General features: G+C 51.5%; 1 pseudogene; it reads right to left on the reverse strand.

Annotated features, from left to right (window-relative positions):
- The window catches only part of LOC129735195 (hydrocephalus-inducing protein homolog), a 99,208-nt pseudogene extending 83,229 nt beyond the window's left edge, over nucleotides 1–15,979 (reverse strand).
- Between the last annotated feature and the right edge of the window lie 10,172 nt (nucleotides 15,980–26,151).

Raw genomic sequence — 26,151 nt, forward strand, 5'->3', positions numbered from 1 at the left:
CATAGCACAGCGTAGCACAAGGTCTGTAACGTCAGGAAAAGGCAGTGCTGCGCTGAGATCTGCTTCCAGACGCCATTTTCAACTGAAACGTACTGGAATGACATTTATCTCCCTGAATGCCATGGAGAAGAAACTCGTTATCCAGCCTTAACAATGAGAACGACAGGAAGAGACTTTCTATATTTACACTAGTACTGCTCTGACTCTCCAGCCTACTTGTCACGCCAGCTGGGAGGCCACTTCTTTTCTGCTGGGGTTGCTGGAGCCACTGAGCTCACCTGGGACCTCGGGGCAGGTACCTGAGCAACTTCTCACAGCACAAGCAGCAGGGAACCCACTGTCACACAGTGCAGTCCCCAGCACTGGCTGGAAGAACCGCTCCTGGCACACCATGGCCTCATCGCACAGGGAGAAAGAACGTGGGGGTTCTGCTCTCGGGCTGCAAGGGGATGTGCTGACCTGGTCAAGAGGGGGGAACACTTGGATTCTGAGTGGGGGATACAAGCTTGGGGCACTACGGTCCAGATACTGGAGGGCTGGGCTGCCATTCACTGGGACACAGCAGAACTGCATGCAGCCGAGGGATGGGAAATGCAGCCACCTGTATTTGGGGTGGAAGAATCCCTGGCAGTACAGGCTGGAGGGCACAAAAGCCTTTCGACGGAAAGGGAGCTTAGAGGCTGCAGCACAGGACATACAGGGAGATGCTGGGATAAAGGGCTTTGCACAGCCTGGAGGAGGACAGAGCAAGGCTGGTATTACCCGATCTTACTTCTCATGTTGTGTGCACACCCGACTGAACTTTGACACTGGTCTTGCTTTGAGCGTCGTGTTTGGTCAGATGATCTCCAGAGGTCCCTTCCAAAGTTATTCTGAGTTTCTCTTCTCCATCAGCCCAATTCCATTTCACATATAGCCCCCAAATTTCTCATATTTCCTATACATTTGTGCATATATCCAAGCAGATGGTAGACAGACAGGCATTGGAGGAACTCAACCTCTAAGAAAGTTCCCAATGAAGAATCCATTATGACATTTTGCTGAACACTTAAAGCAAAAAAAATAAAAACAGCAGAAACACAGGAACTTCAGAGTATTTAAAAAGAAATCTGAATGAAAGTGGAGGCAACTTCATTAGAATAAAACGCTGCTTATACTCAAAGATTTAAATCATCAGTTTGAAATTTCAAACTGGCTTTCAAAAATTCGTAATGAAATGGAAGAGATGACTGATGCCTTCAGCTGACATGGGAAATCTTACCAGCTTTTGATCTCTGCACACACACAATCCAGTTATTCAGAATTGTACTTTTTTGTGTGTCGTATGAAATAAAGCTTTTGCAACACTTCCCATCTCTCTGTTGCAAATCAGGACTGAAAAATTTAATTGCTGAAGTTCAGCATAAAATCCGTATCAAGCAGGATTCAACACACGCTGGATCACTCAACAGAATAGTTGGCAAGGACATTGCCAAGAGATGCCAGACACGACTGGGTATCTGTTTTGGTGGTGACGACTAGATCTGGAAATCCCAGAGGGAAGCTGTACAGGGATTTACAAGGTCCTGCCTACGTATTTCCACAGTGAAAAGCAGCAGCCTGCTTGAATAGCATCCTGGAAGCTTCCATAGCCTTGCCAGGCTTTGGTAGGAGCCTCTTGGACCTTCACGCTTCCCAGGAGAAAGAGCAAAGAGCCTTCTCTTGACCCCTGTTTTCCTGGGGAAGAAACTGAAGCAACTCAGGTGCACTAAGGCAGATGGCAGGTCTTTGCTGTGTTCTGGACCTCAGCTCCTGCACCAAGACCTCTGGGACCAAGCAACTCGGAGCTAACTACCAGCCAGCTGAACTGGTTTCCTTGCAGGTGCAGTTCAGCAAACTGGAAAAACAGTGACTGTCTTCTCAGACCAACAGGAACAGTACAGGCTGTCCACGACACAGCACACATCGGGCGCTTGACCAGGAGACTGCCCAAATACCACGTGCTTGTGGCCTCCCAAGGAACGCGTATATTTGTCCAACAGGGCCACATAACCATTTCAGAAGGTACTGAGGATCAAGGAGGTTGGTGGTGGCTACTACAGCATGCTAGAGCACTTTCCAGGAGATCCGAGAGAGACAAAGCTCTAGAAAAGGCTCCCAACCCACGCACCAGGTATTTGCTGCATCTTTGGCCTGTGGCCCCGCTGTAAGGCATTCCTCTTTGGGGCTGTAGTGCAGCTTTGAAGCCACTGCCAGCTCATCTCCACTTACAAGCTCATTCTGCTGAAGAATATTGGATCCCAGGGACCAGATCAAACCTACTGGAAAACCAGGTCCTGGACCACACCCTGTTTTTCTCAGGGTCTCGATACCAATTGCTTTGATCTGCAATCTCCAATTGCACTTGCTACTCTAGACAAACTGCTGATAAATTCTTAAATGTCTCTTCCACCAGCTCAGAGCTTGCCCATTTCTTAACACTGCCCTTGGTCTGCAGGAACTGAGCTCCTAGAGCTGTCGTCTGCCCCGCAGGATCTTCCACAGCCCGAGGGCAGTCCAGCTGCCTTCTTACAATTGCTCCTTCAGTCTAACAGAATCAGTCTTGCACGACTGTGCTCTGAAGACACCGTTGCACTATAAAACTCCACTCTGCAGCTTGCAGGGTTTTAGCAGAGGTTGCGCCATGCTTCAAACACTATAATCAACAGCAAAACCCACGTGCCCTGCCCATCTCCAGCCACGACAGCAGCATGGCAGCTCAGGTGCTCCGGTTCCTTTTTGTTGCTGTTTTCCAACTATATTATCACGCCACAGTGTTTTGCACAAAAAAAGATGAGCTCCCTACCTCTGCGTGCTGATGCAGTAGCGGGCCTCCCGGTTACCAACATTGCGAACCAGCAGCGTTTTCTGGGTGCTGTACTTGACTGGACAGGCTGAGAAGTTCACCTGGTCAGGGAAGTCCAGGATAGCTCGGGCACCTATAGCTCGGATTGGCACAACAAACTTCTCCCTTTCTGTGATGCAGATGAGCTCGTGGAAATAATCCTGCAGGGAAAGAAACAATCTCAGCACAATGCATTTAGCACCATTCCCACGGCAGAAGAAAAACTGCTGTTTTCTAGGACTGTTGCAGTAGCGTTCAATAACGGAATAATAGTACCTTTTACCTTCATGACCTTTCATTCCAGCATGACTTGCACACAGTTGTTAACTTGCAAAGAAGAAACAAGCCCACTGATTCACCCGCTTTCGCAGCAAGCTGGCAGCACCACAATTATCTGATGCTTTGATTCCGAGGCACCAAAACAGAGTCGCTTCACGCAAGGGATCACAGCACTAATGGAACCTGCTTCAATCGCCACCGCAGACTGTTGGAAGCACCACTGAGAACCCAGCTGTGCCACAGCACTAACTTCAAAGCCAGCAACGCGGCGACCTCGTTGAAGCTTGGCAGGGGATGCTCAGGTACGTTTTCAAAAGGACTTCAGCACATACGTGATCAACGGTCAGTCGCTGGGGAAATGCTTCACAAGCTGGACACGGTAATTGCTGCGATGCCAGCTGAGTGTAGGGTACAGCTGTATTTCTCACCCGCTCCCACAGCCTTACAGGGCCAAGGCTGGGGACACGCACCCTTCAAAAGCCATCTGACCCATCTCCCCACACCAGAGCCGGCTCAGCTCCAGACCCAAACTGTTTTTGCAAGAGGTTTCACAAGTACTTAAAAGCACTAACAGTTCCACCCCTGCCCTCAGCAGCCTACGCCAGCTCTGCGCTAGAGTTAAAGGGTGTTAGCTGTGTCTGAACTCAGTTTCCCTTTACATCTCACCCAGCCCCAGGGGACACAGAGACAGCTTTGGCTGATGCCTTAATCGAACCCCTCTGTAAGGTCTGTTCTAGAGGAGTAAGTGACGGGGTGCCTGGTTAGCACACCCACCCCAGGCAGGCGGCATCGGGAGCTGCACACGGGGGACACTCAGACACCCCACCAGAGCAAAGCCGGCTGTGCATTCCCAGCCACTGGCTCGTTCAGAACAGAGCCAGGCAATCCCCCCCGCGCCCCGGCTGCCTGGCGTTTAGCAGCAGGAAGGCAAATCAAATTACCAAAAGCATTTTACTGTAGGGATGAGCAGATCAGACTCCAGATGTATGGCATGGCGTCGCTGCGCTGGAACTATCACCTTGCCCCCACTGAAATCAGTGGTAAAGCTGCTGCCATAGGGCCAGGAGCCATTACCCCCAGCAGCGCTCTTGTTGATGAGCTGATCAAAGCTCTGCTTCTCATCAGTCACTCGCTGCCCTGATTTTTGCCCCGGTGCTTTTAATTCATTTGATATTCTTGTAATTGTTGAAGCAGCAAGCACTTTGATTTAGGAACCGCACACAGCAGCAAACTCCCTTCAGCAGAACTGATCCGGATTCCTCCGCGGTTGGGATTTCCTGCTCCCATCCCCATCCCCTCCTGGAAGGGCCCTAAGGCAGCCAGCCGTGGCACAGACACGTACCCAGTGCTCCAACACAACAGCTGACACCCAGCGCCTCACCCACCACCCAGCGCCTCACCCACCACTAAGGTTGACAAAACAGATGCTGCCCCATCCAAGGCACAAAGAATAAAGAAGGATCTCTTCTTCTAGACATCTCAAACAGTCACCCTACAAACTGCACAAGGGCTTTTGCTTTTCCTATTTGGAAGGTAAAATACTAGCAAGGGAACTGCAGCAAGCAACCTGCAGGATTTAACATCATATTCCAGGCAAGGGTTTCATCTTCAGCAAGTCTTTCTGAATTAGCAAGTTTGTACTCAATCTTGCAGCCCAAGCCCTCTAAAATAAAAGCTACGGGCAGCCCATATGACTTTAAAGCACCCATTACCTCCTGGGTACTTCACCTCCCAGACTGTTCAGATGCTCAGAAACTGCATTAGCAAATGGAGAGTGCCATTTGCTTTTGCTGTTGTTGTTATTTCGGCCACATTACTGTAACAAAGGCAAATCCAATTGAAAGCTACCTGCCTTAGTCTTGGCATGCCATATTTACTTATCTCTCTCTTCCAGATGCCAGGTAGACAGAGGAGGATGCAAGTTCAGATCAGCAGGGAGATAAAAAAAAAGGAACTTAAAACAACTGGAGGTATTTGAGGGAAGTAAAAGGAAGTAATTGTCAAGTCGTTGTCATTGCTAAGGAGCAAATGGATGACAGCAAGGTAATTAAGAGCCCAAGAAATAAATCCCCCCCTCCCCCAAAAGCAAGCACAGGCAACCTTCCCAGCTCCATTGCTGGTGAGGGGCACCAGGACAACCTGCACAGCAACGCACAAGGAAAGGGAATTCTTTCTCCAAGGACCTGAGGGCAAGGCTAAAGCAGCAAGGATTTGGTTTCACAGAGACAACCACGACCTTGGGAGAGAAAGCTGCCTCTCACCATTCATGCAGATGCACATCATGTCCCAAGCCCCCTCTCCAGGGACACCGTGGAACATGGCATCCCATGCAAGGCTTGACTCAGCACTTCAGAGCAGGCTGACCCTTCAGCCACGCTCTACCACCCCACCAAAGTGGGACCTTGCACCAGGCTGAATGCAGCGTCAGCCCAAACAGGGCGAAACCCAAGGCAGGAGGGGTGCTAGGCAGAAGCTGGCTGTTTGTGTCGCTGTGGACCCACGGTCCCTTAAGCTTTTGAAAGCTGAATTGCCCCCCTGGGTGGGGAACGGGTTGCAGTCTCCACTGCAGCACTGCCTCGTGCTACCTGGACACTAACTCTGCTACACACTTGCTTACAGCCTGGGCAACTGTTGAGACCAGTTCAAAATCTTGTTCTGCTTCGCAACTACAAACCCTTAGCAGACTGTTTAAGACCACGTTTCTAAATAAACGTGCCTGGATGACAGAGGGGTTGCATCCCATCTATGCTCTAAAGTTTGTTGTGTTTAGACACAGCTTCAGGCTACAGATTTTCATGAAAACATGACTACATCCTTCATACAACTCCCCTCTCCATTGCAAGGATGGCAGACAGTTGTACGATGGTTCCCCTTCTCTCACACCCCTTTGACAAGCAGTAAATTACAAGCTCTGGCCTTCCAGGTATCGCCACTGGCATCTGAACTGGCACCCTATGGAACTGAAGCAGCTGCTCGTCTCTGATGCTGTTTCAGGCTCTCTGCAAACTCAGGGGCTAACGGTAATACTGCCACAGTGATATCAACCTTAGCTGCCCACAACACCACACTCGGATGTGAGATTTCCTGCATAACCCATCCTAAATCCTGCACTGAATTCCTTGCAGCAGACGACTTGCACAGAAAAGATCCTTGTAGCATGAGGTCACATGGCAAGCCAAGCAGGGAAAGCTCCCGCTGAAACCCTGATATCAAAGGCTGGAAAATAAGGGCCATGACCAGAGAGGAGGGACCGGAGGATGAAGATACAGTCGCAGGAGAAGGGGGTGCCCCTGCACCTGCCCCCCTCAGCTGCCGGGTCGCAGCACTCTGAAATGAGTCGCTTAGCTCCAGGTTCATTTATCACCGGGCCATTTGCCTTGGTCTTCTGCCCCTTTCCTCCCCACACAAGCCATCTTGAAAGTATACTTGGAATAGCTTCTGGGCGCTACAAAGCATCTAACAGGGCTGCGCTGAATTGTAAAGGACTTCATTTCAGTAATGCAGTAACTCGCTGTCCTGTCGTATTTCATAGTAATCAATGTGCATTAATTCAGTCTCCACCGAGCATCAGTAATGAATTTCACAAACCTCACAGACTGAACTTGCATTGCCTGAAAACAGTGCACTGCTACAGTGAAAAGAGCAAGACGACAACACGGAATAAGCTGTGCTATGTTTTTATGTGCTTCTTACTTCCTTCTTCCTCCACAATAAACTATTAATAAGCCTGTAGGACGCACAAATGGAAGTATTTCTGTCTGTTGTTTATCTGCCAGTCAGTGCCACAATGGTTTCCAATTCAGCAGAGGCCGTCAGACCATAACGCAAGAACATGTGGGAACAGGGGCTGGCACGAGAACACCCACGCTGTACAACTGGAGCCATAAAACAGAAACGTGCAAATCAGAAGCAGCAAGAGTAACAAATTGGAAATGTTGCCCAGCAGAAAAATTAGCAGTTCATTTATAACACAAGTGCCAATAAACCAAGAGGCACACCAGCTGTTTATTTATTTTCTGACAGTCCAATCACGTGGCACATTCCCAAATGACTGCCAGACAGTAGGAAACTGCTCATTTTCCAAGAAAGGGCTACGTGGCACACAGCATTTCAGCCACCAACAGCTCACATGGCCCTAGTACTTAAGGCTTGGCCACAACTGTACTCCTTTGATTCAGGAGTGACTTCACTGAAGACAGACTTACCCCAGGGAAGAACAGATTCAAAGCAAGAGAATTATACAAACCAACTCCCCATCAGGAAGACCCGCATCCCAGTTCACTGGGTTACCCACAGTCCCTGTGGATCGTGCAGCATCAGGGATGTAGAGGTTGTTCAAAGGCAGCACTCCTGAGCCTTCCACAATTAACACACAGATACTCTGCAGGCAAGCAACTGCAAGCCCAGCGCAGGAGGCTTTACGGAACCATTTCCCAAAGCCTGCCTCTTGGCTAAGGGCTTTGCAAGGTGCTCTGCACCTCCTGACCATGCTACTGATGCATTTCTAGCTCAGCTACAGCACTCTGGCACTCCGCTGACTCACGCTCCATCAAGTATGAGCCAAAACATTCCGTTTGTACAACATTCTGGTTCTGCTGTACAATCCCCTTGTGCTCCTCACCAAGCAGCCCACATCCCTCCCCCAATGCCCTGCAAGGAGCACAAAACCCAGGTCAGCAGAAACCGCCAGGGTGTCGCTGAAGCTGTGCAGAGGACCTCGCTGGCACAGCTCCCTAATGCCACACACTCACCAGTTCAAGGGCAAGACAAGGGACAAAGTACTGGACATGAGTGCTCCTGGGGGTTCTCTCACCCTACTTCTATTTGGGGTGATGTTCATCTGTTGCTCTGCTGCTTCTCTATAGTTGAAGAGCAGCAATTTGCCCTTCATGGGAACCGATTTACTTCCACCCCAAAAATGAATGCTCATGAATACTAATAAATCACATTTTAAAGGAAGCAGCGTCCTCTGCAAAGCCTACCTCGGTGAGGTTAAGCTCTTATGTCACTTGGGCAGTATGGAGAACTGCCCTAGGCCAAGGTCATTTTAACCTTCCATACGAATGATGTAAAACCATTTCTCAGTCCCTCCCCAAAGCAACAGATCATTTCACAAGCTCAGGGAGCCAGGGGCCGCAGGGCATTTCCTCTTTAGTTTGCTACAGCCACGCTGTTTGAGGATAGGACAGGGCATTAAACTAAATCTAAGCAGCAAACAGAAGATGAGAGAACAGCTGTGCCCAAAGGGATCCTGCGCCTCTGGCCTGGCGCAGAAGCATCAGCTGGCTCAGAGCTATCCCCTAACCTCGCCTCGCCCACACAGCCACACAAAGAACCCTGCCAAGAGGCAGCAGAGTGCTGCTGGAAAGAGGCAGCCTGGCTGTATGCCCCTGCGATGCTTCCTCCCTTCCATGCTATGTGCTAAACCCTTCTGCATTAAGAAGCCTCCAGACAACACTGTCACCCCTTCACATCACGGCACCGTGCCAGGCTTGCCAGAGCCACAGCACCGATGTTCCAACCTCCAAGCAAAAGCATGGCACATGGGGCAGGGAATAGGTGCCAGCTGACACAGCAGCCACAGCCACATGCACACAGCCACACTAGCGTGACTGCCCAAAGGCTCCGGGGTAAGTGTCTGCCTGCAGATTCTACCTGCCCCTTCAATGCCTGGGTGTGCTCCAGATGTCTCTGTCATCTGCAGCACACCGGCCCCCTGCTGATTAAAGACATCTAGAGCTCAGTGCGGCTGTGCCAGGCTGGCTCCCCGCCACGAGCACATCTTCTCCCCTAGAATCACAGCTGGAGCACAGGCAGGCAAGTATCCTCAGGGGCAGCACAGCGGCAAGGCTGGAACACAGAGGCTATGAAAAAGCATCACCTTCGCTCCAGCCCAGGGTGAGGCAGGGAACTGGTTGCCAGATGGGAAAGAGGAAAGCTCTCTGCATCTATTCACTCCTCTAGTATTTTCTATCATAATTAAGCCCCTAACACTGAGTAGAGAGGTGGGATGGCTAAACATCAACACTCCTCCCGGCCATCTTCCTACTGTCCCACGTGCACCTTCCCCTGCAAACGCCCAGGAAAGCACGGGGAGGGAATGCACAGCCCGTCAGTCCCTGCTGCGGTGGCATCGCATGGTGCTGCCAGCCAGGATGTGACCAGCCGCAGGCTGCCTGACCACAGCCTAGAGCAAACCTTGCAGCACGGCACGGGCTATAACCAGTGCGCAAGGAAAGTGCCGGCTTCAGACAGAACGTTCCACTGTCTCACTGCTGTGTCCAACGTGATACACATCCCAGTGACTCCAGTTTTCAAAAGTGGTGGTCCTCACTCTGATCAGGCTCAACTTCGCGTCCTCCAAACAACAGGTCAATTTTAAATAGGCTTTTGTATTTATAATTATCAGAGCAAACCCATAACCATACAGCAACGGACAGATATTAGCAGTGCCGCAAACCCCACAGCAGACGCCCTGTTCTGAACCCAGCCCCGCAGGTTCGCCTCCCGCTGAAGGCACCTGTCTCTTGGGACCTCCAGTCTCACCTTGTTCTCATTGGGGGTGAAAACGATGTGGAAAGTCACAAGCATGCCAGGCGGTACTTTGCGGCACACGGCATGGTGGCTGATCAACTTGAAATAAGGTGACCTCTCCAAGGTGACCTTCAGCAGCTGAGGAACCTGCAGAAAAGGTAAGAAAGTATGATTTTGCAGCTTGTGGAAACAGGAGCAGAAGAGACCTGCCAATAGCCTTCCTTAACCACCTTTCCAAAGCACTTTTAGCTCTGGAGGTACGTGCACATAATACACAAGAGTCAACATTAATCCCTTCTGCCTGGGCAAAATAGCTCAAGGCCAGAGGCAGCAGGGCAATGAAGGAAGGGCCAAGCAGGGAAGACACCAGCAGCACCGAGATATAATATCTGAATCAAGCCACCCGTGTATTCAACAGGCCCAAAGAACCTGCCGGCTTCTGCCTGTACACACCCAGGCAGTCATGCCCCTAGAAGGGAACTGTGTTATCTGAAAGCCAAACAGTACGTGTTAATCCTGGGGGAAGGAAGAAATGCACTTTAACATGCTAGGTTTGAGCAGGGCTAGAGTCATGCATGCAGACCAGCAAGAGGAGGAGACCACACATACTGTGGCCTCACTGGGAATAAAAGCAAGCCTGAAGAGCAAAAGGAGGAACATGGGAAGACAAAGCGACAACCCCACAAACAGAGGATGGCTAGGAAAATTCACAGGGAGCTGTAAAGAAGCAAGGGAGAAGCACAATACGCTACAAGGAAAGGCTGATGCAGAGGATGAGAGCCAGCAACTTGGCAAAGTGATGGAAAGCCAGGCGACCCCCTCCAGGCTGTGGCTATCAACTATGGGCTCCAAAGGCATCTTCTGCCTCGAGATACATGACCGGCACTGACTGCCGCTGGAGTCTCAGTTTTAAAAGCCAACCTCTGCTCTCCGGAGGCTCCTGCTGCCTGTGACCGTAGCCAGGCAGCTGCCAGCGCAGGCAAGCCAGATCCCTGGGGATCCCTGCCCACCCCCAGCAGTCCCTGCAGGCACCCTGCTGCACGGTTCTGCCCTCTGGGACACCACCAGCACACAGACAGCACACAGGCATTTCTCGACCCCTGAGCACCAAATCTCAAAGTCTAAAGCAGGTGATTTGGATTGACGGGCAGCTTCACTGACAAACAACAACCCCACAGGAGGCTTGGAAAAAATGGAGGCTTGTTCTGCACCACCCACCCGAGCCTGGTAACCCATGGCCCAGGCAGTCCTGAACTCTCCAAACGCCCTTGGAACCCAGCAATGTCCTGGGGCAGCGGGTTCCAGGAGCCAGTTTCACAGCGCACACAAGCAGTTTGGTCACCAAGTCCCTTAGGAGAGGAGCACGTGTGGCTAAGACCTTCAGCAAAAGCCACCCAGAACACCTGAGGGTGCTGAGGAACAGCCTGAAGACAGAAAAGCAATTGTACAACACCGGTGAGAGCAGTAAGTATATAGCAAAGCACTTCTGTAGTTGCACGATTACAGAGCCTCTATTTGGAATACATTTTGCTGTCAGCTGGATTTTTAGGGGGCAAACAACTTCAGGCTGCCATGCAGTATAAGATTCAGAAGAATCTGGGAAACCAGCGCGAAAACTCTGAGACAGAGCACAACACTGCTCTTCTCCAGGGCATTGCCAAAAGCCAACAAAATTAGAATAGAACACCCTCTCAGGATTATCATCTCTACCTTTCTGTATTTAGAACATACCAAGGATTTTCCTTAGAGCTAATCCTACTTTTACACCCACGCTCTCCAATGGCTGAGGTCTTACCGGCTTCAAAACTAGTTCGGTTTGGAAAAATCCCACATTCACACACTGCCTCCCCCTTTACAGGGCACGTAAACCCCAAGGTGCAGCTGGACAAGTTTATTATTCCTTACTGGGAAGGGCAGAAATGTTATGCAGATGTTCTTTTCCACCTGAGGAAGCATGAACAGAGCAAATCAACTGTTTGCCTGTTGGCTGGTACTTGGCAAAGATAACCATTTTGAGGTGCTGCATGGATAATGGAGCAGCTGAAGCCAAAAGACTCAGTGGGAACGAAGCAGAGAGTAGGAAGAGAGAAACTGAGGCACATTTTAATTGGGAAGAAGATACCTACAGCAAGGGGTGCCCAAACCCCAGTGTAGACCACACCAGTGGCATTCCCTGGGTGCAGGCACCCATGCCACACCTTATCCACGTTCCCAAGTTAAATGCCAGACCAGGAATGGTGCAGTACTCTCCAGGAATAACTGAGGGACCACACACGCATCCTTCCCAGCCAAAGGGTCTTCCCTTTTCACCCACATCCCTGTCAAAACCTGTTCTCTCAGGAAATACTTGGACTTCTCCCGCTGTCCTTCCACTCGCTACCTTGGCAGCTTTTTTTTGTTGTCCACCTGTTTGTCCCCCCCAGCAGGTAAATCTGGAAATCTGGGCGGAATTCACTGGCTCTTGCGCACACTTCCATCTTCCCATCCCACCCTCCCCTCACACATACCTCTTATTCCTCATTACAAAAGAGTATCCTTAATTACACCTCTCTTCCTGACCTTTCTCTGCTGCCAGTGCACTTACTGCTACAGATCAAGAGAAACCCTTGCGTGTAGGAAAGTGCGCAGTGAGAGAACACCGAGCTCAGCTCCTTTCCTCCCTCTGCCTTTTCCCACCAGCTTGCTCTTGGCACATGCCTCATTCCAGCAAATGTTTCCCCAACTGAAATTCAAAAGGTCTCAATTTCCCTCTTTACAGTGGAACAAAACTGCTGACATTTTCCAACTTTTCCATTTGCAGCTTTCTTGGGAAATCTCAAAATGATCAGGTTTTTCAAGCAAAGGTGGAGACCTCCGAGGGCACTTGACTCTGAACGTGCTGTGGCTCTCCAAAGGGGAAGCAGAGCGTCACATTGCCTCAGAAAAACCTGAGCAGAACCCAATTAAGCTTAGCAGGAGCCTGAAGCGGCACCTAAAGGCCTCCCACTGCTTCTGCTACATCAGTCTGTTTCCACTGCTGTTTCAAACCACCTTTCCTGAAGCGCTGTTACCACTAATTATAACTTACTCCAGCATAAAGCGGAGAAGACTCAACCCCTGCGCTCTGACAGCCCGTTCAGCTCTCTGTGCAGCTCACCCAGAGGCAGAGCTGCCCTGTGGAAACCAAGATTAACCACGGAGCCACCAGGACGCGGTGCACACTCGAGGGAAAGCACGAGGGCAGGGAAGAACTGTACAGCCCTCAACATTCCCAGCCATCCAGGGCTTTCAGGGGGAAGGATGCTGACTAGAAAAGCTCCTTTCAGTTAGGGACTACCAACACACAGCCAAAACCAGGGCGAGAAACCTCAGCATGGCAAGATTTCCACCATCTTGCAAAATAAAGGTGGCGAGACATTTTACTCCGGATGTGCTGTGCTGCAGCAGGTGACTGGCTGTGCTGTGCACTGCGCGGATGACACTGCTCTCCAGTTCCAGCACAGGGCTAAACTTCCACATCCCAGCACTTACCTTGTCCTCGTTCCTCAGAGTCAGTGGCACTTCATAGACCTCATAGGGGACGTAGCTCTGGAATACCACCTCTGACGGGAAAGGCTGGAACGAGCGCTGTCTCGGGGAAGGTGCCGAGAACTGCAGATGCAAAACAGAGTTTCAGCCGCTGGGAGAAAGATTCATCAATCAGAGAATACTACATCAGTCCCCAGTGAAGTACAGTCTCCCGGTGAGTACGCCTGCCCAGCTCACGCCAGGGGAACGGCAGCTCACCCACCTGTGCTCTGAGCAGATCAAATGTTTCTGGGCCACACTGAGCAGGCTCAAGCGAGCAGCTCTTTTGCTGGCCGTTTCTCCAGGTTTCCTGCTCCAAAAGGCAAGGCAGCGCTTACCTCCGGCAGAGCCCTGGGCTAACACGGTCACACCGCTCCAGAGCACTTACTGCGAGAGCCGTAAGCACTCGTGCAGCAAGTGAAAGCCAAGCATTTACAGGAGACTCCACGGGAAACAGTTTGGGGATTATCTTTACCCTGAGACAGTCACCAAGTCCAACCCATCCTCAAATCTCTTTTTTGATACACAGCCTAGAAACCATGAGGAAGAGAAGACAGGCCAAAAAGGAACACCGCCGTTAAGAAAGCAACAGATGAGGTGATAAGGTTCAGCTCCTTCCCCAGCACTACTGCGCAACTTGAATAGGGCTGGACTTGGCATCTCCTTTTCCCATGAGCTTTCAACGGATGCTTCATTACAGTCCATTATTGCCACGTCAGTTAATACCACTACAGAAGCGCGCCTGACGACACACAGAAACAGCAAACGCTTACGGCGCAGAGGCATTACTTGGAGAAAATCCCTCCCTGCTTTGTCTCCCCCCTTCCAGCTGAACTCTTCGCACTCACAAGACACAGGCACGTCTCCTGCTTCTGCACAGGAGTCAGGGTCGTGCTGAAGCCAGCAGCCACAGCACACGGCCAGTTCTGTGTGCGCTCGTCCGAGGCGTTCCCAACCTCACGTGCTGTCTAAGGCAATCCCCAACCAATTTGTTACAGGTCTCTTGCTGGCACTTTTCCACTCAACAGCCTACCTCAGTCATCTACCCACTTGGAACGTGCGTTCTACTAAGCAGATGTGTAAGAAGAGCAGCTTTCAACATACATGTAAGCAAACACTGATCCAGATAAAGCACACCCGCTCCCCTCTGCCCAGCGCCATTCCCCTGTGTACCTGGCAGCCTGAAAAATCTAACACCCTGTAAGGGTCCCACTCGTCGTTCCAACCCAAAGCATTCATGCAATTGCTTGAGCTACACCTTGAAGAGTTACCGTAGGCCCTCAGCCCTCAAAGACCAACGCTGCCACCATTGAGGCCATCCGATGACCCCAAGCGTTTGACAGAGACTACACCAGACCAAGGGCTGCCTATTTCAGCAGGAGGGTGGGAAATTGCAAGCTTGCATTCTTGTGTCCCCCCCCAGCCTTTCTCCAGGATCATGCTTTAGCCACAGTAGCTCGTCTCCAGCAAAAGCCACCAACTTCAGCAGAGGTGATTTATATGGGCTTAGTGCAGGCCAGGACTTCAACAGCTCACTGGGGGAAAACATTTCACCTTTCCCCCAGCAGAAGGAACGCCACCACCACCAGCAGCAGTTTGAAACGACAAACTGCCACCAAAGTATTTAGATAAGCTGGAGGCAAGCCTGTCACAAGCATAGGCCCACTTCAAATGTCACGTCAAACAGCAAGGAAAAGGGCAAGAAAAGGCTACCTTATGACGGGAGGCTTCGCTCACGTCGAGAAGCTGGGTAATCTGGGGCCGCCGCATCTCCCGAGTGCTGGCCAGCCTCTGCTTGGTGCTAAGAGTCATCTCCTTCAGGAAGGCAGAGGGAGTCAGCTGAAATGCAAAACACCAGCAAGAGCTACAGAAATGCCTTCATTCAGAAAGGCTTTTCTTGTGCAAGAGCCACTGATGAATAATTTGTGATCACAGCCACTAGGATAGTCCTGGAAGTCCCATAATTACCCGCTGAAATATTTAACATCAGTAAATTAATGACAGAGAGCGGAATGCACACGCTCCAACCAAGTGGCTCTGTCCCAGTAGCTTCTCCTTTGTGATTTGATGTGACATGTTGGGGGATTTGGCTCTTCAGGCATTTGTTTCCTCTTCAGATTTGCTGGATTGAGCCAGTGACCTTTGAAGAAGGTCGGGAGGAGTTACCAGCAACCCCCTAACTCCATCCTTGCACAACGCTTACAACCACCACACATGTGGAGACGTCACTGCTGGGTGAGTCAGAGGAAAGCAGAGAAGCAGTGTTGTGCCAAAACTGAGGTGGAGAGGAATGGCTCCAAGTTTTAGTTATCTCTTTTGAATTAGCACTTGTTTTCTCTGTTCTGGCCTCCGAGACCTCTCCACAGAAGTATGCAGAGAGATCTCCTCGACAGAGCCTCAGCGCCAGGTCGCCTTCAGTCAGGTGAGCTCTGGTCAGCAAAGGACGTCTGAGGATGGGAAGGAGGAACTGCCCTGACTCCGCTGCTGTCTGCAGCGCTGGGTCTGTGCTCCACAGGGGATACGGGACAGAACAACTGTTTTGGAACCTGTTCCATCTGGGACCAGCCATACCTCTCGAAACCTTCAGGCAGAGTTTGAGCAGCCCACCACGCGCCCAGCTGCCTGGAGGGCAGGTATGGTCAGAGCAGCGCTGGCAAGCATCCCGACGTGACAAAACATTGCTGCCCACACAAAGGGGACAGAACGAAGCACATGCTCATGCTTCAGCTATTCCGGTGCAATGCCCGGTACGTCCATTTAAATTGGCTCCGGTGGCACATCCAGACAGACTCTGGGCTTGCCCTGAAGCAGCACACAGTCCATCCCCTACTGCACCATGATCGCCACCTCCGACAGAAGCATGGCAGCAGAGAGACGGGGAGGTGGTGTCCAGCTTCACAGTGCGGCCAGACAACAGGAGGGGCAGGTAGAGGAAGGACACGGGGGCAGTTTCCAGCCTTACACAGCTCCTACCTGGCCGCAGCAGGTACTTACAGCTGCAGGCTTCTCCGTCTCTCTGACTAGCTTCGGATTACGAGGCACTACCACTTGGCTCGGGAATCCACCAGCCATCCTGGAGGACCCCGTGAACCAGCAGGGCTTTCCAGTGGCCATGCCTCAGTTGACCTGCAAGGAACAACAACAGGACTTTGAAAATCCAGAATCCCCTTCATGGCAGACCCAAAGGAGACAGCTGTGTCTCCGGGTTGTGGCATCCTTCATAACTGCGGCCTCCCCACCCTGTCTCATAATTAGACCATGTTGAAGCAGAAGAGTGAAGATTGATAGAAGTAAAACCCCACAACAAACATTCCCTGAGCCAAAACAGCCTTTCACAAGCCACACGCACACATCAGAGCCTGCTGGCGTTTCTCACCTTCTCCCTCCAACTTCCATCTATTTTGGAACTATTTACTGGAATTTTTATCCAAATCTCAATTAATACCCAAACTGTCCTTTATTACTCTTCAAAAGTTTTTCGGTGGGAACAAAAGGGAAATGTCACTTCACTGCTTCATTTTGCAAAAGCAGCTGACCCGATGCGACTCTGCGCCTGACCCTACTAAGTGCTCAGAGTATTAGGAACAACCTTAAAGCCGGGGATCGCTGCTGCCCCGAGCATCAAAATCAGACCGCTCTCCTACTTTGCAAACCGAATGCCCACCCTTTGTGCAAGGAGGTTGGTGATGGTTTTAACTAATGGAGCACAGAGCTCAGTACTCTGATTATCAACTATGGTTTCTCAAAGCTAATTTGGTTAACTTGCAAAAATGATCCAGCAAACAGGACTCCTTCCAGGCATGAAATTGCCACAGTGACCAAGAGCCTTTCTCCATGGAGAACGAGGGCCCCTTTTTTCACTTATTAACACCCAAACTCAAGGCTCCCTACAGGCGTTCGAAGGTGTAACAGCAGAAAGAAAAGCATGAAACCATTCAAGCTGCATGAGCAATTAGCTCAAATATAAACGCAACGTTAGTGAAAGCAGGGCCACTTAAGGCTATCCTCACGGCAGCTCTTCTCCAGCATCCTCATCCTGCAGGCCGCATGGGTCAACAGGTCCATGGGCCATTCTTTTTCTACCACCAGCCTGCTGACGACCTCTCCATCTGCATCTCAAAAAGTGCGGGTGCAAGAAAGGGAAAGAGGAGAAAACACCCCCAGAAAGCAGGTCTCAAGCATCGACAAAAATCAAAGAGAGGTATGTACAGCACTTACTAAGCACTACTTTGGACTAGAAATCATTTCCCCTCCCTTTCTGGCTAACTGGACCAAGGGACGGATGGATTTGCCCACTTCTTATTTTATGGGACTTGAAAGACCCAGCTCTACCCTAACACTTTTTGACATCCCGAAATTAAGCAAAAACTCACAGATCCCAGCTTCAGGTAAATTCATCCAGACACTGCAGACAAGCTACTCATTTCTTTAAGGAGTACAGAAAAACCTCCACGCTGACTTACAAAGCAAGAACTTAATTCCTATTTTGCTTGCCTGGGGAGGACCCCAAGCACATCAACGCAAAAGAGAACAGGCAAATCACCGTGTTGCCACAGCTCCAACAATGCCTTTGGGGTGTCCTCTGTTGTTGCACCTGGTGAGTAGCCACCTAATGAGCTTGTTCCAATTAACCGTGCACACATCTACACACACGCCAGCTGAGGACATCCAACTTACAAGGCCATCTCGGCTGCCAGGGAGCTTCACGCATTTTCAGCGCAGCATACGACATAAACAAACGCTTCCCATGAGACTCGCGGCCACAAGCAAACCAAATGAGCACATCTGCTCAGCAGGGAACCAGGAACCCTCCGCTGGAAAACCAGCATACATTATCTGGGGCTTTACAGTCCGGTCAGGGAAGATAAAAGCTGGCTCTCCAGCCAGCTAGCTTGCGGCAACTCACTCCAACACGTCTCCCACATGGTGTCCAGCCACAAATCTGAGCAGGAACTGCAGAGCTCAGATATGACACCCCGGTGCGCTCCAGGCTCCAAGACAGAAGCGCTCTAAAGAAAGGGAACCGGACGCTGGGTGACGCTTCCTGCCTCAGAAGGCAGAACTCCAAGACAGACGTCAAGGTGAGACCCATCAGGGCTCTCATGCTTGGCCTCAGATGCACCCACAGGTCTGCCACCACGTGCTCCTGCCCACCGCTCCCCCACCTCAGAAGCAATGCCAGAGCCTCCCCGGCTCGGCACAGAAGTGACTCCTGCCTGCTGCAGGCAAGCAGCACAGCTGGAGCCAGGCTTCACACTCAGAGGACTTGACAAAGCAGCCACAGGTGCTTAGCAAGGGAAACCACTAGCTGCAAAGTGCCTTCATGGAGCTGCATGGCAGAAGCCACATGGAACCTGTGCAAAGCCTGCAAGCACCGCAGCATCCAACGCTGGCATCTCAGCCTGCTCTCAAACCCAAGCACCCTGCTCCCACACTCAGCTGCGTCCCTGCCATTGAACTCCTCTGGTTTTCCAGCCCAAACCTTTCCGCCCTCCCAGGGAGATGGAGAGGGCCAAATCCATTCCTCAGCCCTGCTCGTCAGCCCAGACAAGATTGTTATCGATTTGTTAATAAGTTAAGATTGATTGATTTTATTTGATTGATTAATTGATTTTATAAAATCATTTAATAAAATTAAAATATAGAAGGATAAGAAAAAAAATCTTATAAGAAACTTATAGCTGCACAGTAAAAGCTGCTATGAGATCTTCTGTACGTCCTGTACCAAGGCTAGAAGAAGGGGCTGGAACCATTGTTAAAACTTAGGTAATAACTTTAGGGTTGAAAGGTTTCTTTGTATTTAACCAGTCTTCTGTATGCAGAGGTGTACTGAAATGTCAGAATATGAGATGAATGGGAACTGGGGAGAGTCGACTGGAACAGCTTGTGGTTACCTGCCAAGAAACTGTGAACTTCAGTAAAAGGTAATTCCGGCAGGGGGAGATCGCGACCACCGACTCATACACCACCTACCCAAATTGCACCCCAGACCCATTTCTAGACCTTTCTAAGCTCTACTGCGCAGAATCGGATATAGGAGGAGAGTATGTTAATGATTTACGGGAAATGTTATGATTATGCATGAATAATTAATGAATATGTATGAATAAGTTCTATATATGGAATCCGATTTTGGGACCTGGCGTGCGTTGATCGTGAGAGGACTCGCTCACACACCCGGCCATTAATAAAGAAGTGTCTGCTTATCTACATCACATTGGTGTCGATAAGTTCTTCATTCCGAGATTTCGGTAACAAGATCACTTCCAGATCTCCTAGCAATGCTGCCTCCAGAAAGCAAGTGAGAAAAAGCTTGATCTGCAGGCTAGCAGCTAGGATGCTTGAGAGCTAAGGAAAACCCTTGGCTGGGGGGGCTCTGCTCCCTGGGTTACAAAGACTTTTAGCTAATGACTCATGTGCAGCACATAAGGAGCCTCTGGAGAAAAAAATTAAAAAGATCAGGACAATCTTCAAGGTGACAGAAAAGGATCCGTTTCATGATGTGGGCTCACAGCTACTACAGAGATTCCTTGAGTCAGGTTAGGCAGAAAAGAAGGGTCTGCACAGGATCATCCTGCTCCCAGGCGAGTGTTTTGGCCATGAGCTACATTAAGGATAAATAAAAGCACCTCTTCTCCTTAGGGCAGCAGTATTAACCTCTGAACACTGCCTGGCTCACGATACGGGCTAGGGCCGTACAGCCGAAGTGTCTGCAGGCACAAGGCAGGGCTTCACGTCTTGAAAAGTCAGAAAGCTCAACCAACGCAGGCACAGAGTGGCCCTTCAGCACCCGTGAGCTTGGCAAAAGCTGTGCTGAGGAACACTTTGACGAGAGCACTTAGATATGGCCCTAAAGCATCCAAATCCCTTTGTGTGCATGTCCAACAGCTTCCCTCTATAAATGAAACTGAACCGCTCTCTGATGGTACTGTGCTCAAACAAGACAGGAAATTAAGAACAAACAGCAAAATCCTTAATGCCCACTAGGAGAAAAAGGGCAGTTTGACGGAAAGGCACAGCTCTGTCCATACAGATCCTGCAGCTGTCACCATGCCATGTGCCAGTGCTCCTGTTTCGAAGGACCCCACGTCACTCGTGCTGCAGCACCAGCACCAGCCTCTGAGCCGGTCTGACACCAGCCGATTGCTCTCCAGGCAGAGGCTGGGGATGGACCCGCACACTGCGCTGCAACACACTACACCCAGCTTTTCTGGTAGGAGCACAGACTGGTGGCTCAGTCTTGCTTTGGCATACACAATAAATCCTCTTCTTGCTTCCGCAAAGATAAACCATCTCTCTCTGGAGCAACTGCTTAATTTGCTTTTCTATTACACTTTGCTGGAAGAGCAAGACAAGGAGATCCGTTAAAAGTGAGAATCAGGATGCTATTGAACAATTTTGTTCAGTTAGACCGTCTTGCCCTGTTCAGGCTTCAGTAGCATCATCACATCTCTTGCTTAGAAATCACCTGCTTACCTATAATTACCATATCAACAGCATCTCAAGGAAGCCAGGAAAGGAGAAGCAGATTTTCCAAGACTACTCTTTTGCCCCTCCAGCCCGCTGCTAAGTGGTTGAGTGCTTTCTAAATCAAGCCTTGCTACGCAGGAAGCCTCACCTGTCACCTTTATATTCCAGTCCACCTCTAATTTATCACTTTGATTCTGCCATCCTGCAATTTATTACAAAAGCTCTACCATAGCCGAGATAATTAATAGGAGCCTCATGTTATACTTTCCTGTTAATTTCTTTCAATAAACTTCAGCTGCCAGCTGACAGTGACAGCAACCAAGCTCACTTCCAAGGGTCTGCTTGGAGATTCCCTAGCCTCACGTACCATCATTTACAGTAACTCTGGTTCCTGCCTAAGTATTTACAGTACTATTGTCCCTTTCCAGGCTGCCTCACCCAGCATTTGATCTCGGCTACCCTAGCTTTGCAGATTTGCAACTCCCTCTTTATTTACTCTTTTTCTGGCACCTGGATCGCATTTCATAGAATCATTTCGGTTGGAAAAGACCCTTCGGATTGAGCCCAACTATAAACCTAACATTGCCAAGTCCACCACTAAACCATGTCCCTAAGCACCACGTCTATGTGCCTTTTCAATACTTCCAGGAACAGTGACTCAACCGCTTCCCTGGGCAGCATGAAAAAGCATAAGACCAGTAATCTCCATTCTGATGATCTGCAAGAATTTGTTAATCCACCCTTTAAGTGCACACCAAGATGGAACAAGGGACACTGCCAGCAGCCCTAAACACCACTCACTCCCCTTGTTTCTGCACCATCTCTTAGTTTCTGCACCATCAACTCGCAGCGCACAGCACAGGCTGCACGGTGTTCACGTACCCACCAGCTGCCTTCACCTGCCAGGACCCTGAGAGCTCGGGCATCAGCCCAGTTGTCCAAAATGCTCCTACGAGCCTTAATCCAACCCAAAGTGTTAGAACCTCAGTCTTCAAAACTTCCTCAGTGAAAAGTTACGTATATTCATGCCCAGTTGTCACACAGGAGTTTCTACCTCTGGCAGAGCATAAACATTAACTCAGTTTGAAGACACCAGAGTGGAGGCAGGGAAACAACCAAAAGCAGAAACACAACCCCCCAAGCCGGCCTGGGCTGGCTCCAGCCTTCTGCCTGCTTCTCCAGCACACACACACACATTACTGGCTGCCAGAAGAGTAAATATTCTGCATTTTCTGGATTGCTGCTGTAATACTACAGCACTGGCTGCGACCCCAAGGTGTTACAGAGGAAGCTTTGGCTTCACCACCAAGTTACTGCTCATCCTTCAGTGAAGGGGTGAGGCTGGACAGCCTGTTAAGAATCATCTGCTCCCTCCTGGAGCGCTCTAGCCTCTGCATTTTCTCTAGATGTATACACAAATTGCTTTTTCTCAGAAAGTCACCTATGGATTTAAAATGCAAGGAAAGCAGTGAGCTTTGCAGTCACTTCTACCTGGGCCATCTGTCCGATTTTTCATCGCGAGCCTTCACAGCATTTTGTAGACAGAGCAAGAACAACTCATCTCACCCCTCATTTACAGACGGGGCAACACAGGGAGAAAGCAAGATGAGGAGGGCGAGAGCAGCAGCAGCTAAGCAGGCAGCTTCCATCCCCTCCACGGTTAACCCAGTCCGGATGCAGGCACACCGACACCCCGTGGGAATGGGAAGCAAGGAAGAACCGAGTTTTCTTTCGGGGAGCAAAGCTCGCTCCCTGTCCGGCTCGGGAGGGGAGGAGAAGGGGCTCCAACTGCCGGTGCCTGACAAGGGATGTCTGCAGCCTCCAGGTGCCTCAGGAGCCCCCCCCCTCCCTCCACAGGCAGCCACATCCCCCAAACCCTCCCCCCCACAAGCAGCTTCCTTGCAGGGACACAGACCCCGCCGGAAGATGGGCACAACGTCCTGCCGGGAGGCGTTTGGCAGGAGCGGTGTCACCCCGGCCCACGCACAGCCCTGCCTCTGTGTCCCCGCTCCGAGCTGCCCCCAGCCCCGCTCCCAAGCCCTCCCACCCGCAGGTGGCCCCGGCACCGAAAGCCACCCGCCACCTCACCGGCGGGGCCGCAGGGACACCCGCGCACTCCGCGCACTCCCGGTCGGCGCTGACAGCCAGCCCCTTGTCCTGGCTGCCACTTCAACGGGGACAGTGGCTAATGCAGGGGCAGTGGCCGATGCCACCGTGGCAACGGCAGGGACAGTGGCCGATGCCACCGTGGCAACGGCAGGGACAGTGGCCGATGCCACCGTGGCAACGGCAGGGACAGTGGCCGATGCCACCGTGGCAACGGCAGGGACGCGGAGAGGCACAGCAGAGGGCTGCAGGGATGCTCAGCACCCAGCCGGCTCCCACCCAGCCTCTGCCAGCCCAGGGGGACCCACAAACAGGAGCCCAGCTGTGCCCAGCTACCACACCAGCTCACGGCTTCAGCAGGGAGCTCCCACTTACCCCTGCCCCAGGGCAACTGGAACCAGCCGCGCTTCCCTGCACTTGCTGGGCACAGGCACTGCAGGTGCCTGGCTAGCACAACCTGCTCTCCAAGCACCAACAGCAGCTCAGGGAACGCGTGCAACGCCCACAGCAAGCATGCAGCCACACTGCCTCCAACACACCCTCCCAGCTTCAGCACAGCCACAGCCCTGCCCGTCTCAGCACAAAACACGGTGGCAGCCCTTAGAGAAATTCATGGCAGGACCCACAGGGTTTCCCCCGGGGCTAAGAAAGCAAGCCAGCACTCCAGACTCATCATCCAAGAGCCACACGCCATCTGGAAACACCCACTATGACAACAGATCCTAAAAATCAAGCCACACAACCCACAGAGGTGCCAGCACTGCCCTCAGAAGGGACCAGCTGCTCTTCTGGCCTGCTCACTTTGGGATAACTTGGAGCCCAGCTCAAGCAGCTCACCTGCTGCGCTGCCACCGCGCCCCTCACAGCCTGCCTGCGGCAGGGCTCTCGGCGCAGGCTCACACCCGGGCACAAACCAGCACAACTGACCTGTCCTCGGGGAAGCACCGCAGCCAGCAAACCCTGCTAAGCACAGCATCACACACAGCTCTCAACTCTTGACAGAGCCCACAGGTGCCCTTACGCCCTCGCTGAGGAGCTCGGGCACCAGGCACACCGGTGGTCCATTCAGACAGATGCACTTCACCTGGGTGCCTCTGCCCTGCCCTTGTGCAGGGTCTGACACAGGGCTCGAGGGAGGTCACTGCTTGCTGAGTGTTGTTTGAATCCCTCACGTTCCTTTCAAGGACACAGAGGCTCCTCCAGCTAGGAGGACAGAACTGCTTCTTTGGCTGGTGAGACCACAGGGGAAACATGGAGCTGCGTAAGATGGCAAATGAGAGCACTTCCAAATCAGACAGCTGGAGACTTATTCCCACTTCAGAGTGAGCATCGCTGGTATTTCATCAAGAAGCCAAGCAGGACACCTCAAAGCCTGAGCCTTGGGCATATGCCATGGGATCGCAGAGTGTGAAATAATCATCCAAAAAGAATTTGTGTTGTATATTAGTCTTCCCCATACTTCCTTCTCAAAAAGGCTTCTGCCCAAGTAACTGGACCTCAGAAGGCCCACAGCCATTATCGCACTGCACCTGGGAACACGAGCATTGCAATCCTGGGTAACTGCAGCCCTTCAGGCAAGGCTCAGCCTGGTACAGGAAAGGGACACGGGGCCACGTCTGATCCTCAGCACAGTCTTTTCCAAGGACTGAGCAACAAAACACGAAGGCATGCAATAAAAAGGCACCCCGATGTGCAGCACATCACCCTCCGGTGCCTTGCACAGCCAGGGCTCACCCTCCTCCCTCCGGACTTTGATCTCAGAGTTACACGCTACCGGTGGGCCACTTCACTTTTAGCCTGTGCTCCCTGCACTGCCACCGAGATGAGCCAGTCATTACTTGGCAGAGGCAAACGCAGGGCAGGGAAGCAGGGAAGGCAGGACCCACCATTCTTCCCAGCCAGCGCCTTCCTTCGTCAGCCTCCGATCACAGGTCAGCTTGCTCACCCCCATTTTACCACGTGGACATTGCAATAGGGTTAGTTCACTCTGTTTTCTCGTATAGGTTAGGACCCATCGGGATCTTAGAGTTTCCTGCACAAAGTTTAGCCAGTTTATTTTTTTTTCTTAGACAGGTTCAACCTAAAGTAAAGCAGAGTTCACAGTACAAGAGAAGCCTGGGACAGGGGAGTTCAAGCGTGCTGGACAGAGAGAAACGTGCTCAGTTTTGGGGGGCTTTTTTTTTGTTTGTTTGTTTTTTTAATGCATACACCTTGACTTCAAAGCCTTTTTCTCCTTTGCTCCTCTTCCCACATCCCAACTCTCACATGTAATGGAGGCAAATCTATCTGCTGTTGCCAGACCCTGGGCTGGACATACCCACGCCCATCAACTGGAGGGTAACTACACCAGCGCACCCACAGCAGCACAGCTTGTCGCTGTGGAAATCCCAACTTACAGCACTGAAGAGGTCATCGCTCGGCAAGAGCACGCCAAGATGGTCTGCAGGAGCTACTTCCAGCCACCCAGGCTAGAGAAGCACAGCACCCAGAGGGCCCCAGCTCAGACAGGCTCTTCAGCCTCCCTGCAGTGCCTGTCACTGGAGGGAGAGCGTGGGTCCCCCTTGCACAACCCGCTCCCAGCCCCACGGGAGGCAAACTCCCTTTGCCAGGGCCTTTAAACACCCAGACAAAAACCCTGGCAGGCAGCAGGGAAGAGATGATGCAGCCCCGTGCAAGGGGAGCTGCAGAGACCCTGGTGATCCAGCAGAAGGGGACCCACGCTCTCTGCTAAAGGCAGCTTGATTTGATTCGCTCGTGTTTTGCACGCAAAGCCCTTGGGGTGCTCCAGCATTTTGCAAAACACGCACGTTCTGCCAAAGCTGCTTCATTTCTGAGGGCAGGGAAGGTGAACAGTGCAGACTATTCTTTTTTTCTAGCTCACGGGGACTTTGAGGGATAGGAATACACTGCATTCCCAGAGAGCAGGCTGGGGAGATGGCACGGCTGGTGTGTGCTGTCAGCCAGCCTGCTGGCAGACGACAAGAGGGAGGCCACAGCCAGCTGGTCTTGCAGCTTTTTCACCAGAGCCACGGCTCCTGATGGCTACAGACACCAGACAGCCCTGCCAAGCTGCCATTTTCGAGCAGCCACGGACCTGAAGTTACAGTCGGTATGGGTGCCCACACTTGGCAAGCCTACACACATGGTTCAGGATGCCCTGCAGGATGTAGAAGACTGCAGCCACCGCTTTCTGACCCAGTTCTGGGCTTCGCCATGCTTGGAGATGGAAATGTAAGGCAGACCACCCCTGTCACAGAGCTGGACGCCCAGACACACAGGCGGAGCTGAGACAGGGAAGGGGAAGGACAACCAAGTCTCTTCCAGGCTTCTTCCCCGGGACAGGGCTTAGCCAC

This window comes from Falco cherrug, unplaced genomic scaffold (genome assembly GCF_023634085.1).
Source record: "Falco cherrug isolate bFalChe1 unplaced genomic scaffold, bFalChe1.pri scaffold_58, whole genome shotgun sequence".
NCBI lineage: Eukaryota > Metazoa > Chordata > Aves > Falconiformes > Falconidae > Falco > Falco cherrug.